Raw genomic sequence first — 13,669 nt, forward strand, 5'->3', positions numbered from 1 at the left:
TAATATATACTTCTTGAAATTGAAGTCAATTTCTTGTCAGATGGTAAAAGAATTTGTTCCAATGCCGGGAATCGAACCCGGGCCGCCTGGGTGAAAGCCAGGAATCCTAACCACTAGACCACATTGGAAGCTGATATCTTACAGGCAATGGTAAAGGACTGAATGCTGGCTGTATTCCTGCCGTCTTTGTGCACAGAGTTCTTGTGCATGAGAATGACGACCTGACATTAATGAATACATGTATATCAAGTGTGTTAGAGACTTGTTTAAACTGATATATCGTATTGTAGCATGTATTTGCGTCAACTACAAACATCTGTAAAATCCAAAAGAGCGAAATATCAAGTACTGATGTTTACAAAAAGCAAGTGCGTCCCTGGGTGGGCTTGAACCACCAACCTTTCGGTTAACAGCCGAACGCGCTAACCGATTGCGCCACAGAGACGGAACTGACGAGATCGGGCTCACTTTAAGATGTGACTGATGTGGTGGAAGTTATGTGCCCTTGCCGAGGGAAACGTCTGGTGGTGTGTTTCAACAACTGTTGTGTAAGGGGTGGGATAGTCTTGCGCAATGACACATTGGCTTACCTGATGTATTTATTGGAAGATGTGGACACTGGGATGTACATGAAGATAAATCTAGGACTTTAGATGCATGTTTTTTACTTCTGACTGTACGCATGACAAATGTATACTTCTTGATGTGAACTCACTTTCTTGTGAGATGAATTAATTGTTCCAAAGCCAGGAATTTGTTCCTATCACGAAAAATGCATGCCTTTTACTTTTGACTTTGCACGTGACTAATATATACTTCTTGAAATTGAAGTCAATTTCTTGTCAGATGGTAAAAGAATTTGTTCCAATGCCGGGAATCGAACCCGGGCCGCCTGGGTGAAAGCCAGGAATCCTAACCACTAGACCACATTGGAAGCTGATATCTTACAGGCAATGGTAAAGGACTGAATGCTGGCTGTATTCCTGCCGTCTTTGTGCACAGAGTTCTTGTGCATGAGAATGACGACCTGACATTAATGAATACATGTATATCAAGTGTGTTAGAGACTTGTTTAAACTGATATATCGTATTGTAGCATGTATTTGCGTCAACTACAAACATCTGTAAAATCCAAAAGAGCGAAATATCAAGTACTGATGTTTACAAAAAGCAAGTGCGTCCCTGGGTGGGCTTGAACCACCAACCTTTCGGTTAACAGCCGAACGCGCTAACCGATTGCGCCACAGAGACGGAACTGACGAGATCGGGCTCACTTTAAGATGTGACTGATGTGGTGGAAGTTATGTGCCCTTGCCGAGGGAAACGTCTGGTGGTGTGTTTCAACAACTGTTGTGTAAGGGGTGGGATAGTCTTGCGCAATGACACATTGGCTTACCTGATGTATTTATTGGAAGATGTGGACACTGGGATGTACATGAAGATAAATCTAGGACTTTAGATGCATGTATTTTACTTCTGACTGTACGCATGACATATGTATACTTCTTGATGTGAACTCACTTTCTTGTGAGATGAATTAATTGTTCCAAAGCCAGGAATTTGTTCCTATGACGTAAACTGCATGCCTTTTACTTTTGACTTTGCACGTGACTAATATATACTTCTTGAAATTGAACTCAATTTCTTGTCAGATGGTAAAAGAGTTTGTTCCAATGCCGGGAATCGAACCCGGGCCGCCTGGGTGAAAGCCAGGAATCCTAACCACTAGACCACATTGGAAGCTGATATTTTACAGGCAATGGTAAAGGACTGAATGCTGGCTGTATTCCTGCCGTCTTTGTGCACAGAGTTCTTGTGCATGAGAATGACGACCTGACATTAATGAATACATGTATATCAAGTGTGTTAGAGACTTGTTTAAACTGATATATCGTATTGTAGCATGTATTTGCGTCAACTACAAACATCTGTAAAATCCAAAAGAGCGAAATATCAAGTACTGATGTTTACAAAAAGCAAGTGCGTCCCTGGGTGGGCTTGAACCACCAACCTTTCGGTTAACAGCCGAACGCGCTAACCGATTGCGCCACAGAGACGGAACTGACGAGATGGGGCTCACTTTAAGATGTGACTGATGTGGTGGAAGTTATGTGCCCTTGCCGAGGGAAACGTCTGGTGGTGTGTTTCAACAACTGTTGTGTAAGGGGTGGGATAGTCTTGCGCAATGACACATTGGCTTACCTGATGTATTTATTGGAAGATGTGGACACTGGGATGTACATGAAGATAAATCTAGGACTTTAGATGCATGTTTTTTACTTCTGACTGTACACATGACAAATGTATACTTCTTGATGTGGACTCACTTTCTTGTGAGATGAATTAATTGTTCCAAAGCCAGGAATTTGTTCCTATGACGTAAAATGCATGCCTTTTACTTTTGACTTTGCACGTGACTAATATATACTTCTTGAAATTGAACTCAATTTCTTGTCAGATGGTAAAAGAATTTGTTCCAATGCCGGGAATCGAACCCGGGGCGTCTGGGTGAAAGCCAGGAATCCTAACCACTAGACCACATTGGAAGCTGATATTTTACAGGCAATGTTGAAGGAGTGAATGCTGGCTGTATTCCTGCCGTCTTTGTGCACAGAGTTCTTGTGCATGAGAATGACGACCTGACATTAATGAATTCATGTATATCAAGTGTGTTAGAGACTTGTTTAAACTGATATATCGTATTGTAGCATGTATTTGCGTCAACTACAAACATCTGTAAAATCCAAAAGAGCGAAATATCAAGTACTGATGTTTACAAAAAGCAAGTGCGTCCCTGGGTGGGCTTGAACCACCAACCTTTCGGTTAACAGCCGAACACGCTAACCGATTGCGCCACAGAGACGGAACTGACGAGATGGGGCTCACTTTAAGATGTGACAGATGTGGTGGAAGTTATGTGCCCTTGCCGAGGGAAACGTCTGGTGGTGTGTTTCAACAACTGTTGTGTAAGGGGTGGGATAGTCTTGCGCAATGACACATTGGCTTACCTGATGTATTTATTGGAAGATATGGACAATGGGATGTACATGAAGATAAATCTAGGACTTTAGATGCATGTATTTTACTTCTGACTGTACGCATGACATATGTATACTTCTTGATGTGAACTCACTTTCTTGTGAGATGAATTAATTGTTCCAAAGCCAGGAATTTGTTCCTATGACGTAAACTGCATGCCTTTTACTTTTGACTTTGCACGTGACTAATATATACTTCTTGAAATTGAACTCAATTTCTTGTCAGATGGTAAAAGAATTTGTTCCAATGCCGGGAATCGAACCCGGGCCGCCTGGGTGAAAGCCAGGAATCCTAACCACTAGACCACATTGGAAGCTGATATTTTACAGGCAATGGTAAAGGACTGAATGCTGGCTGTATTCCTGCCGTCTTTGTGCACAGAGTTCTTGTGCATGAGAATGACGACCTGACATTAATGAATACATGTATATCAAGTGTGTTAGAGACTTGTTTAAACTGATATATCGTATTGTAGCATGTATTTGCGTCAACTACAAACATCTGTAAAATCCAAAAGAGCGAAATATCAAGTACTGATGTTTACAAAAAGCAAGTGCGTCCCTGGGTGGGCTTGAACCACCAACCTTTCGGTTAACAGCCGAACGCGCTAACCGATTGCGCCACAGAGACGGAACTGACGAGATGGGGATCACTTTAAGATGTGACTGATGTGGTGGAAGTTATGTGCCCTTGCCGAGGGAAACGTCTGGTGGTGTGTTTCAACAACTGTTGTGTAAGGGGTGGGATAGTCTTGCGCAATGACACATTGGCTTACCTGATGTATTTATTGGAAGATGTGGACACTGGGATGTACATGAAGATAAATCTAGGACTTTAGATGCATGTTTTTTACTTCTGACTGTACACATGACAAATGTATACTTCTTGATGTGGACTCACTTTCTTGTGAGATGAATTAATTGTTCCAAAGCCAGGAATTTGTTCCTATGACGTAAAATGCATGCCTTTTACTTTTGACTTTGCACGTGACTAATATATACTTCTTGAAATTGAACTCAATTTCTTGTCAGATGGTAAAAGAATTTGTTCCAATGCCGGGAATCGAACCCGGGGCGTCTGGGTGAAAGCCAGGAATCCTAACCACTAGACCACATTGGAAGCTGATATTTTACAGGCAATGTTGAAGGAGTGAATGCTGGCTGTATTCCTGCCGTCTTTGTGCACAGAGTTCTTGTGCATGAGAATGACGACCTGACATTAATGAATTCATGTATATCAAGTGTGTTAGAGACTTGTTTAAACTGATATATCGTATTGTAGCATGTATTTGCGTCAACTACAAACATCTGTAAAATCCAAAAGAGCGAAATATCAAGTACTGATGTTTACAAAAAGCAAGTGCGTCCCTGGGTGGGCTTGAACCACCAACCTTTCGGTTAACAGCCGAACACGCTAACCGATTGCGCCACAGAGACGGAACTGACGAGATGGGGCTCACTTTAAGATGTGACAGATGTGGTGGAAGTTATGTGCCCTTGCCGAGGGAAACGTCTGGTGGTGTGTTTCAACAACTGTTGTGTAAGGGGTGGGATAGTCTTGCGCAATGACACATTGGCTTACCTGATGTATTTATTGGAAGATATGGACACTGGGATGTACATGAAGATAAATCTAGGACTTTAGATGCATGTATTTTACTTCTGACTGTACGCATGACATATGTATACTTCTTGATGTGAACTCACTTTCTTGTGAGATGAATTAATTGTTCCAAAGCCAGGAATTTGTTCCTATGACGTAAAATGCATGCCTTTTACTTTTGACTTTGCACATGACTAATATATACTTCTTGAAATTGAACTCAGTTTCTTGTCAGATGGTAAAAGAATTTGTTCCAATGCCGGGAATGGAACCCGGGCCGCCTGGGTGAAAGCCAGGAATCCTAACCACTAGACCACATTGGAAGCTGATATTTTACAGGCAATGTTGAAGGACTGAATGCTGGCTGTATTCCTGCCGTCTTTGTGCACAGAGTTCTTGTGCATGAGAATGACGACCTGACATTAATGAATTCATGTATATCAAGTGTGTTAGAGACTTGTTTAAACTGATATATCGTATTGTAGCATGTATTTGCGTCAACTACAAACATCTGTAAAATCCAAAAGAGCGAAATATCAAGTACTGATGTTTACAAAAAGCAAGTGCGTCCCTGGGTGGGCTTGAACCACCAACCTTTCGGTTAACAGCCGAACGCGCTAACCGATTGCGCCACAGAGACGGAACTGACGAGATCGGGCTCACTTTAAGATGTGACTGATGTGGTGGAAGTTATGTGCCCTTGCCGAGGGAAACGTCTGGTGGTGTGTTTCAACAACTGTTGTGTAAGGGGTGGGATAGTCTTGCGCAATGACACATTGGCTTACCTGATGTATTTATTGGAAGATGTGGACACTGGGATGTACATGAAGATAAATCTAGGACTTTAGATGCATGTATTTTACTTCTGACTGTACGCATGACATATGTATACTTCTTGATGTGAACTCACTTTCTTGTGAGATGAATTAATTGTTCCAAAGCCAGGAATTTGTTCCTATGACGTAAACTGCATGCCTTTTACTTTTGACTTTGCACGTGACTAATATATACTTCTTGAAATTGAACTCAATTTCTTGTCAGATGGTAAAAGAATTTGTTCCAATGCCGGGAATCGAACCCGGGCCGCCTGGGTGAAAGCCAGGAATCCTAACCACTAGACCACATTGGAAGCTGATATTTTACAGGCAATGGTAAAGGACTGAATGCTGGCTGTATTCCTGCCGTCTTTGTGCACAGAGTTCTTGTGCATGAGAATGACGACCTGACATTAATGAATACATGTATATCAAGTGTGTTAGAGACTTGTTTAAACTGATATATCGTATTGTAGCATGTATTTGCGTCAACTACAAACATCTGTAAAATCCAAAAGAGCGAAATATCAAGTACTGATGTTTACAAAAAGCAAGTGCGTCCCTGGGTGGGCTTGAACCACCAACCTTTCGGTTAACAGCCGAACGCGCTAACCGATTGCGCCACAGAGACGGAACTGACGAGATGGGGCTCACTTTAAGATGTGACTGATGTGGTGGAAGTTATGTGCCCTTGCCGAGGGAAACGTCTGGTGGTGTGTTTCAACAACTGTTGTGTAAGGGGTGGGATAGTCTTGCGCAATGACACATTGGCTTACCTGATGTATTTATTGGAAGATGTGGACACTGGGATGTACATGAAGATAAATCTAGGACTTTAGATGCATGTTTTTTACTTCTGACTGTACACATGACAAATGTATACTTCTTGATGTGGACTCACTTTCTTGTGAGATGAATTAATTGTTCCAAAGCCAGGAATTTGTTCCTATGACGTAAAATGCATGCCTTTTACTTTTGACTTTGCACGTGACTAATATATACTTCTTGAAATTGAACTCAATTTCTTGTCAGATGGTAAAAGAATTTGTTCCAATGCCGGGAATGGAACCCGGGGCGTCTGGGTGAAAGCCAGGAATCCTAACCACTAGACCACATTGGAAGCTGATATTTTACAGGCAATGTTGAAGGAGTGAATGCTGGCTGTATTCCTGCCGTCTTTGTGCACAGAGTTCTTGTGCATGAGAATGACGACCTGACATTAATGAATTCATGTATATCAAGTGTGTTAGAGACTTTTTTAAACTGATATATCGTATTGTAGCATGTATTTGCGTCAACTACAAACATCTGTAAAATCCAAAAGAGCGAAATATCAAGTACTGATGTTTACAAAAAGCAAGTGCGTCCCTGGGTGGGCTTGAACCACCAACCTTTCGGTTAACAGCCGAACACGCTAACCGATTGCGCCACAGAGACGGAACTGACGAGATGGGGCTCACTTTAAGATGTGACTGATGTGGTGGAAGTTATGTGCCCTTGCCGAGGGAAACGTCTGGTGGTGTGTTTCAACAACTGTTGTGTAAGGGGTGGGATAGTCTTGCGCAATGACACATTGGCTTACCTGATGTATTTATTGGAAGATGTGGACACTGGGATGTACATGAAGATAAATCTAGGACTTTAGATGCATGTATTTTACTTCTGACTGTACGCATGACATATGTATACTTCTTGATGTGAACTCACTTTCTTGTGAGATGAATTAATTGTTCCAAAGCCAGGAATTTGTTCCTATGACGTAAACTGCATGCCTTTTACTTTTGACTTTGCACGTGACTAATATATACTTCTTGAAATTGAACTCAATTTCTTGTCAGATGGTAAAAGAATTTGTTCCAATGCCGGGAATGGAACCCGGGCCGCCTGGGTGAAAGCCAGGAATCCTAACCACTAGACCACATTGGAAGCTGATATTTTACAGGCAATGGTAAAGGACTGAATGCTGGCTGTATTCCTGCCGTCTTTGTGCACAGAGTTCTTGTGCATGAGAATGACGACCTGACATTAATGAATACATGTATATCAAGTGTGTTAGAGACTTGTTTAAACTGATATATCGTATTGTAGCATGTATTTGCGTCAACTACAAACATCTGTAAAATCCAAAAGAGCGAAATATCAAGTACTGATGTTTACAAAAAGCAAGTGCGTCCCTGGGTGGGCTTGAACCACCAACCTTTCGGTTAACAGCCGAACGCGCTAACCGATTGCGCCACAGAGACGGAACTGACGAGATCGGGCTCACTTTAAGATGTGACTGATGTGGTGGAAGTTATGTGCCCTTGCCGAGGGAAACGTCTGGTGGTGTGTTTCAACAACTGTTGTGTAAGGGGTGGGATAGTCTTGCGCAATGACACATTGGCTTACCTGATGTATTTATTGGAAGATGTGGACACTGGGATGTACATGAAGATAAATCTAGGACTTTAGATGCATGTATTTTACTTCTGACTGTACGCATGACATATGTATACTTCTTGATGTGAACTCACTTTCTTGTGAGATGAATTAATTGTTCCAAAGCCAGGAATTTGTTCCTATGACGTAAAATGCATGCCTTTTACTTTTGTCTTTGCACGTGACTAATATATACTTCTTGAAATTGAACTCAATTTCTTGTCAGATGGTAAAAGAATTTGTTCCAATGCCGGGAATGGAACCCGGGCCGCCTGGGTGAAAGCCAGGAATCCTAACCACTAGACCACATTGGAAGCTGATATTTTACAGGCAATGGTAAAGGACTGAATGCTGGCTGTATTCCTGCCGTCTTTGTGCACAGAGTTCTTCTACATGAGAATGACGACCTGACATTAATGAATTCATGTATATCAAGTGTGTTAGAGACTTGTTTAAACTGATATATCGTATTGTAGCATGTATTTGCGTCAACTACAAACATCTGTAAAATCCAAAAGAGCGAAATATCAAGTACTGATGTTTACAAAAAGCAAGTGCGTCCCTGGGTGGGCTTGAACCACCAACCTTTCGGTTAACAGCCGAACGCGCTAACCGATTGCGCCACAGAGACGGAACTGACGAGATGGGGCTCACTTTAAGATGTGACTGATGTGGTGGAAGTTATGTGCCCTTGCCGAGGGAAACGTCTGGTGGTGTGTTTCAACAACTGTTGTGTAAGGGGTGGGATAGTCTTGCGCAATGACACATTGGCTTACCTGATGTATTTATTGGAAGATGTGGACACTGGGATGTACATGAAGATAAATCTAGGAATTTAGATGCATGTATTTTACTTCTGACTGTACGCATGACATATGTATACTTCTTGATGTGAACTCACTTTCTTGTGAGATGAATTAATTGTTCCAAAGCCAGGAATTTGTTCCTATGACGTAAAATGCATGCCTTTTACTTTTGTCTTTGCACGTGACTAATATATACTTCTTGAAATTGAACTCAATTTCTTGTCAGATGGTAAAAGAATTTGTTCCAATGCCGGGAATCGAACCCGGGCCGCCTGGGTGAAAGCCAGGAATCCTAACCACTAGACCACATTGGAAGCTGATATTTTACAGGCAATGGTAAAGGACTGAATGCTGGCTGTATTCCTGCCGTCTTTGTGCACAGAGTTCTTGTGCATGAGAATGACGACCTGACATTAATGAATACATGTATATCAAGTGTGTTAGAGACTTGTTTAAACTGATATATCGTATTGTAGCATGTATTTGCGTCAACTACAAACATCTGTAAAATCCAAAAGAGCGAAATATCAAGTACTGATGTTTACAAAAAGCAAGTGCGTCCATGGGTGGGCTTGAACCACCAACCTTTCGGTTAACAGCCGAACACGCTAACCGATTGCGCCACAGAGACGGAACTGACGAGATGGGGCTCACTTTAAGATGTGACTGATGTGGTGGAAGTTATGTGCCCTTGCCGAGGGAAACGTCTGGTGGTGTGTTTCAACAACTGTTGTGTAAGGGGTGGGATAGTCTTGCGCAATGACACATTGGCTTACCTGATGTATTTATTGGAAGATGTGGACACTGGGATGTACATGAAGATAAATCTAGGACTTTAGATGCATGTATTTTACTTCTGACTGTACGCATGACATATGTATACTTCTTGATGTGAACTCACTTTCTTGTGAGATGAATTAATTGTTCCCAAGCCAGGAATTTGTTCCTATGACGTAAAATGCATGCCTTTTTCTTTTGTCTTTGCACGTGACTAATATATACTTCTTGAAATTGAACTCAATTTCTTGTCAGATGGTAAAAGAATTTGTTCCAATGCCGGGAATCGAACCCGGGCCGCCTGGGTGAAAGCCAGGAATCCTAACCACTAGACCACATTGGAAGCTGATATTTTACAGGCAATGGTAAAGGACTGAATGCTGGCTGTATTCCTGCCGTCTTTGTGCACAGAGTTCTTCTACATGAGAATGACGACCTGACATTAATGAATTCATGTATATCAAGTGTGTTAGAGACTTGTTTAAACTGATATATCGTATTGTAGCATGTATTTGCGTCAACTACAAACATCTGTAAAATCCAAAAGAGCGAAATATCAAGTACTGATGTTTACAAAAAGCAAGTGCGTCCCTGGGTGGGCTTGAACCACCAACCTTTCGGTTAACAGCCGAACGCGCTAACCGATTGCGCCACAGAGACGGAACTGACGAGATGGGGCTCACTTTAAGATGTGACTGATGTGGTGGAAGTTATGTGCCCTTGCCGAGGGAAACGTCTGGTGGTGTGTTTCAACAACTGTTGTGTAAGGGGTGGGATAGTCTTGCGCAATGACACATTGGCTTACCTGATGTATTTATTGGAAGATGTGGACACTGGGATGTACATGAAGATAAATCTAGGAATTTAGATGCATGTATTTTACTTCTGACTGTACGCATGACATATGTATACTTCTTGATGTGAACTCACTTTCTTGTGAGATGAATTAATTGTTCCAAAGCCAGGAATTTGTTCCTATGACGTAAAATGCATGCCTTTTACTTTTGTCTTTGCACGTGACTAATATATACTTCTTGAAATTGAACTCAATTTCTTGTCAGATGGTAAAAGAATTTGTTCCAATGCCGGGAATCGAACCCGGGCCGCCTGGGTGAAAGCCAGGAATCCTAACCACTAGACCACATTGGAAGCTGATATTTTACAGGCAATGGTAAAGGACTGAATGCTGGCTGTATTCCTGCCGTCTTTGTGCACAGAGTTCTTGTGCATGAGAATGACGACCTGACATTAATGAATACATGTATATCAAGTGTGTTAGAGACTTGTTTAAACTGATATATCGTATTGTAGCATGTATTTGCGTCAACTACAAACATCTGTAAAATCCAAAAGAGCGAAATATCAAGTACTGATGTTTACAAAAAGCAAGTGCGTCCATGGGTGGGCTTGAACCACCAACCTTTCGGTTAACAGCCGAACACGCTAACCGATTGCGCCACAGAGACGGAACTGACGAGATGGGGCTCACTTTAAGATGTGACTGATGTGGTGGAAGTTATGTGCCCTTGCCGAGGGAAACGTCTGGTGGTGTGTTTCAACAACTGTTGTGTAAGGGGTGGGATAGTCTTGCGCAATGACACATTGGCTTACCTGATGTATTTATTGGAAGATGTGGACACTGGGATGTACATGAAGATAAATCTAGGACTTTAGATGCATGTATTTTACTTCTGACTGTACGCATGACATATGTATACTTCTTGATGTGAACTCACTTTCTTGTGAGATGAATTAATTGTTCCCAAGCCAGGAATTTGTTCCTATGACGTAAAATGCATGCCTTTTTCTTTTGTCTTTGCACGTGACTAATATATACTTCTTGAAATTGAACTCAATTTCTTGTCAGATGGTAAAAGAATTTGTTCCAATGCCGGGAATCGAACCCGGGCCGCCTGGGTGAAAGCCAGGAATCCTAACCACTAGACCACATTGGAAGCTGATATTTTACAGGCAATGGTAAAGGACTGAATGCTGGCTGTATTCCTGCCGTCTTTGTGCACAGAGTTCTTGTACATGAGAATGACGACCTGACATTAATGAATTCATGTATATCAAGTGTGTTAGAGACTTGTTTAAACTGATATATCGTATTGTAGCATGTATTTGCGTCAACTACAAACATCTGTAAAATCCAAAAGAGCGAAATATCAAGTACTGATGTTTACAAAAAGCAACTGCGTCCATGGGTGGGCTTGAACCACCAACCTTTCGGTTAACAGCCGAACGCGCTAACCGATTGCGCCACAGAGACGGAACTGACGAGATGGGGCTCACTTTAAGATGTGACTGATGTGGTGGAAGTTATGTGCCCTTGCCGAGGGAAACGTCTGGTGGTGTGTTTCAACAACTGTTGTGTAAGGGGTGGGATAGTCTTGCGCAATGACACATTGGCTTACCTGATGTATTTATTGGAAGATGTGGACACTGGGATGTACATGAAGATAAATCTAGGAATTTAGATGCATGTATTTTACTTCTGACTGTACGCATGACATATGTATACTTCTTGATGTGAACTCACTTTCTTGTGAGATGAATTAATTGTTCCAAAGCCAGGAATTTGTTCCTATGACGTAAAATGCATGCCTTTTACTTTTGTCTTTGCACGTGACTAATATATACTTCTTGAAATTGAACTCAATTTCTTGTCAGATGGTAAAAGAATTTGTTCCAATGCCGGGAATCGAACCCGGGCCGCCTGGGTGAAAGCCAGGAATCCTAACCACTAGACCACATTGGAAGCTGATATTTTACAGGCAATGGTAAAGGACTGAATGCTGGCTGTATTCCTGCCGTCTTTGTGCACAGAGTTCTTGTGCATGAGAATGACGACCTGACATTAATGAATACATGTATATCAAGTGTGTTAGAGACTTGTTTAAACTGATATATCGTATTGTAGCATGTATTTGCGTCAACTACAAACATCTGTAAAATCCAAAAGAGCGAAATATCAAGTACTGATGTTTACAAAAAGCAAGTGCGTCCATGGGTGGGCTTGAACCACCAACCTTTCGGTTAACAGCCGAACACGCTAACCGATTGCGCCACAGAGACGGAACTGACGAGATGGGGCTCACTTTAAGATGTGACTGATGTGGTGGAAGTTATGTGCCCTTGCCGAGGGAAACGTCTGGTGGTGTGTTTCAACAACTGTTGTGTAAGGGGTGGGATAGTCTTGCGCAATGACACATTGGCTTACCTGATGTATTTATTGGAAGATGTGGACACTGGGATGTACATGAAGATAAATCTAGGACTTTAGATGCATGTATTTTACTTCTGACTGTACGCATGACATATGTATACTTCTTGATGTGAACTCACTTTCTTGTGAGATGAATTAATTGTTCCCAAGCCAGGAATTTGTTCCTATGACGTAAAATGCATGCCTTTTACTTTTGTCTTTGCACGTGACTAATATATACTTCTTGAAATTGAACTCAATTTCTTGTCAGATGGTAAAAGAATTTGTTCCAATGCCGGGAATCGAACCCGGGCCGCCTGGGTGAAAGCCAGGAATCCTAACCACTAGACCACATTGGAAGCTGATATTTTACAGGCAATGGTAAAGGACTGAATGCTGGCTGTATTCCTGCCGTCTTTGTGCACAGAGTTCTTGTACATGAGAATGACGACCTGACATTAATGAATTCATGTATATCAAGTGTGTTAGAGACTTGTTTAAACTGATATATCGTATTGTAGCATGTATTTGCGTCAACTACAAACATCTGTAAAATCCAAAAGAGCGAAATATCAAGTACTGATGTTTACAAAAAGCAAGTGCGTCCATGGGTGGGCTTGAACCACCAACCTTTCGGTTAACAGCCGAACGCGCTAACCGATTGCGCCACAGAGACGGAACTGACGAGATGGGGCTCACTTTAAGATGTGACTGATGTGGTGGAAGTTATGTGCCCTTGCCGAGGGAAACGTCTGGTGGTGTGTTTCAACAACTGTTGTGTAAGGGGTGGGATAGTCTTGCGCAATGACACATTGGCTTACCTGATGTATTTATTGGAAGATGTGGACACTGGGATGTACATGAAGATAAATCTAGGAATTTAGATGCATGTATTTTACTTCTGACTGTACGCATGACATATGTATACTTCTTGATGTGAACTCACTTTCTTGTGAGATGAATTAATTGTTCCAAAGCCAGGAATTTGTTCCTATGACGTAAAA

At 41.8% G+C, this 13,669-nt stretch overlaps 7 non-coding genes across 7 annotated transcripts; all 7 read right to left on the reverse strand.

The window, feature by feature from the left end:
* Positions 1–56: 56 nt before the first annotated feature.
* Trnae-uuc (transfer RNA glutamic acid (anticodon UUC)) lies at positions 57–128 on the reverse strand. Its single transcript has one exon. It is a non-coding gene; the product is annotated as a tRNA-Glu (tRNA).
* A 734-nt stretch (positions 129–862) lies between these two features.
* Positions 863–934, reverse strand: Trnae-uuc (transfer RNA glutamic acid (anticodon UUC)). Its single transcript has one exon. It is a non-coding gene; the product is annotated as a tRNA-Glu (tRNA).
* A 734-nt stretch (positions 935–1,668) lies between these two features.
* On the reverse strand, positions 1,669–1,740 carry Trnae-uuc (transfer RNA glutamic acid (anticodon UUC)). Its single transcript has one exon. It is a non-coding gene; the product is annotated as a tRNA-Glu (tRNA).
* A 1,540-nt stretch (positions 1,741–3,280) lies between these two features.
* On the reverse strand, positions 3,281–3,352 carry Trnae-uuc (transfer RNA glutamic acid (anticodon UUC)). Its single transcript has one exon. It is a non-coding gene; the product is annotated as a tRNA-Glu (tRNA).
* A 2,346-nt stretch (positions 3,353–5,698) lies between these two features.
* On the reverse strand, positions 5,699–5,770 carry Trnae-uuc (transfer RNA glutamic acid (anticodon UUC)). The gene has a single exon. It is a non-coding gene; the product is annotated as a tRNA-Glu (tRNA).
* Positions 5,771–8,922: 3,152 nt separating this feature from the next.
* On the reverse strand, positions 8,923–8,994 carry Trnae-uuc (transfer RNA glutamic acid (anticodon UUC)). Its single transcript has one exon. It is a non-coding gene; the product is annotated as a tRNA-Glu (tRNA).
* A 734-nt stretch (positions 8,995–9,728) lies between these two features.
* Positions 9,729–9,800, reverse strand: Trnae-uuc (transfer RNA glutamic acid (anticodon UUC)). Its single transcript has one exon. It is a non-coding gene; the product is annotated as a tRNA-Glu (tRNA).
* Positions 9,801–13,669: the final 3,869 nt, after the last annotated feature.

This window comes from Haliotis asinina, chromosome 3 (genome assembly GCF_037392515.1).
Source record: "Haliotis asinina isolate JCU_RB_2024 chromosome 3, JCU_Hal_asi_v2, whole genome shotgun sequence".
Taxonomy (NCBI): Eukaryota; Metazoa; Mollusca; class Gastropoda; order Lepetellida; family Haliotidae; genus Haliotis; species Haliotis asinina.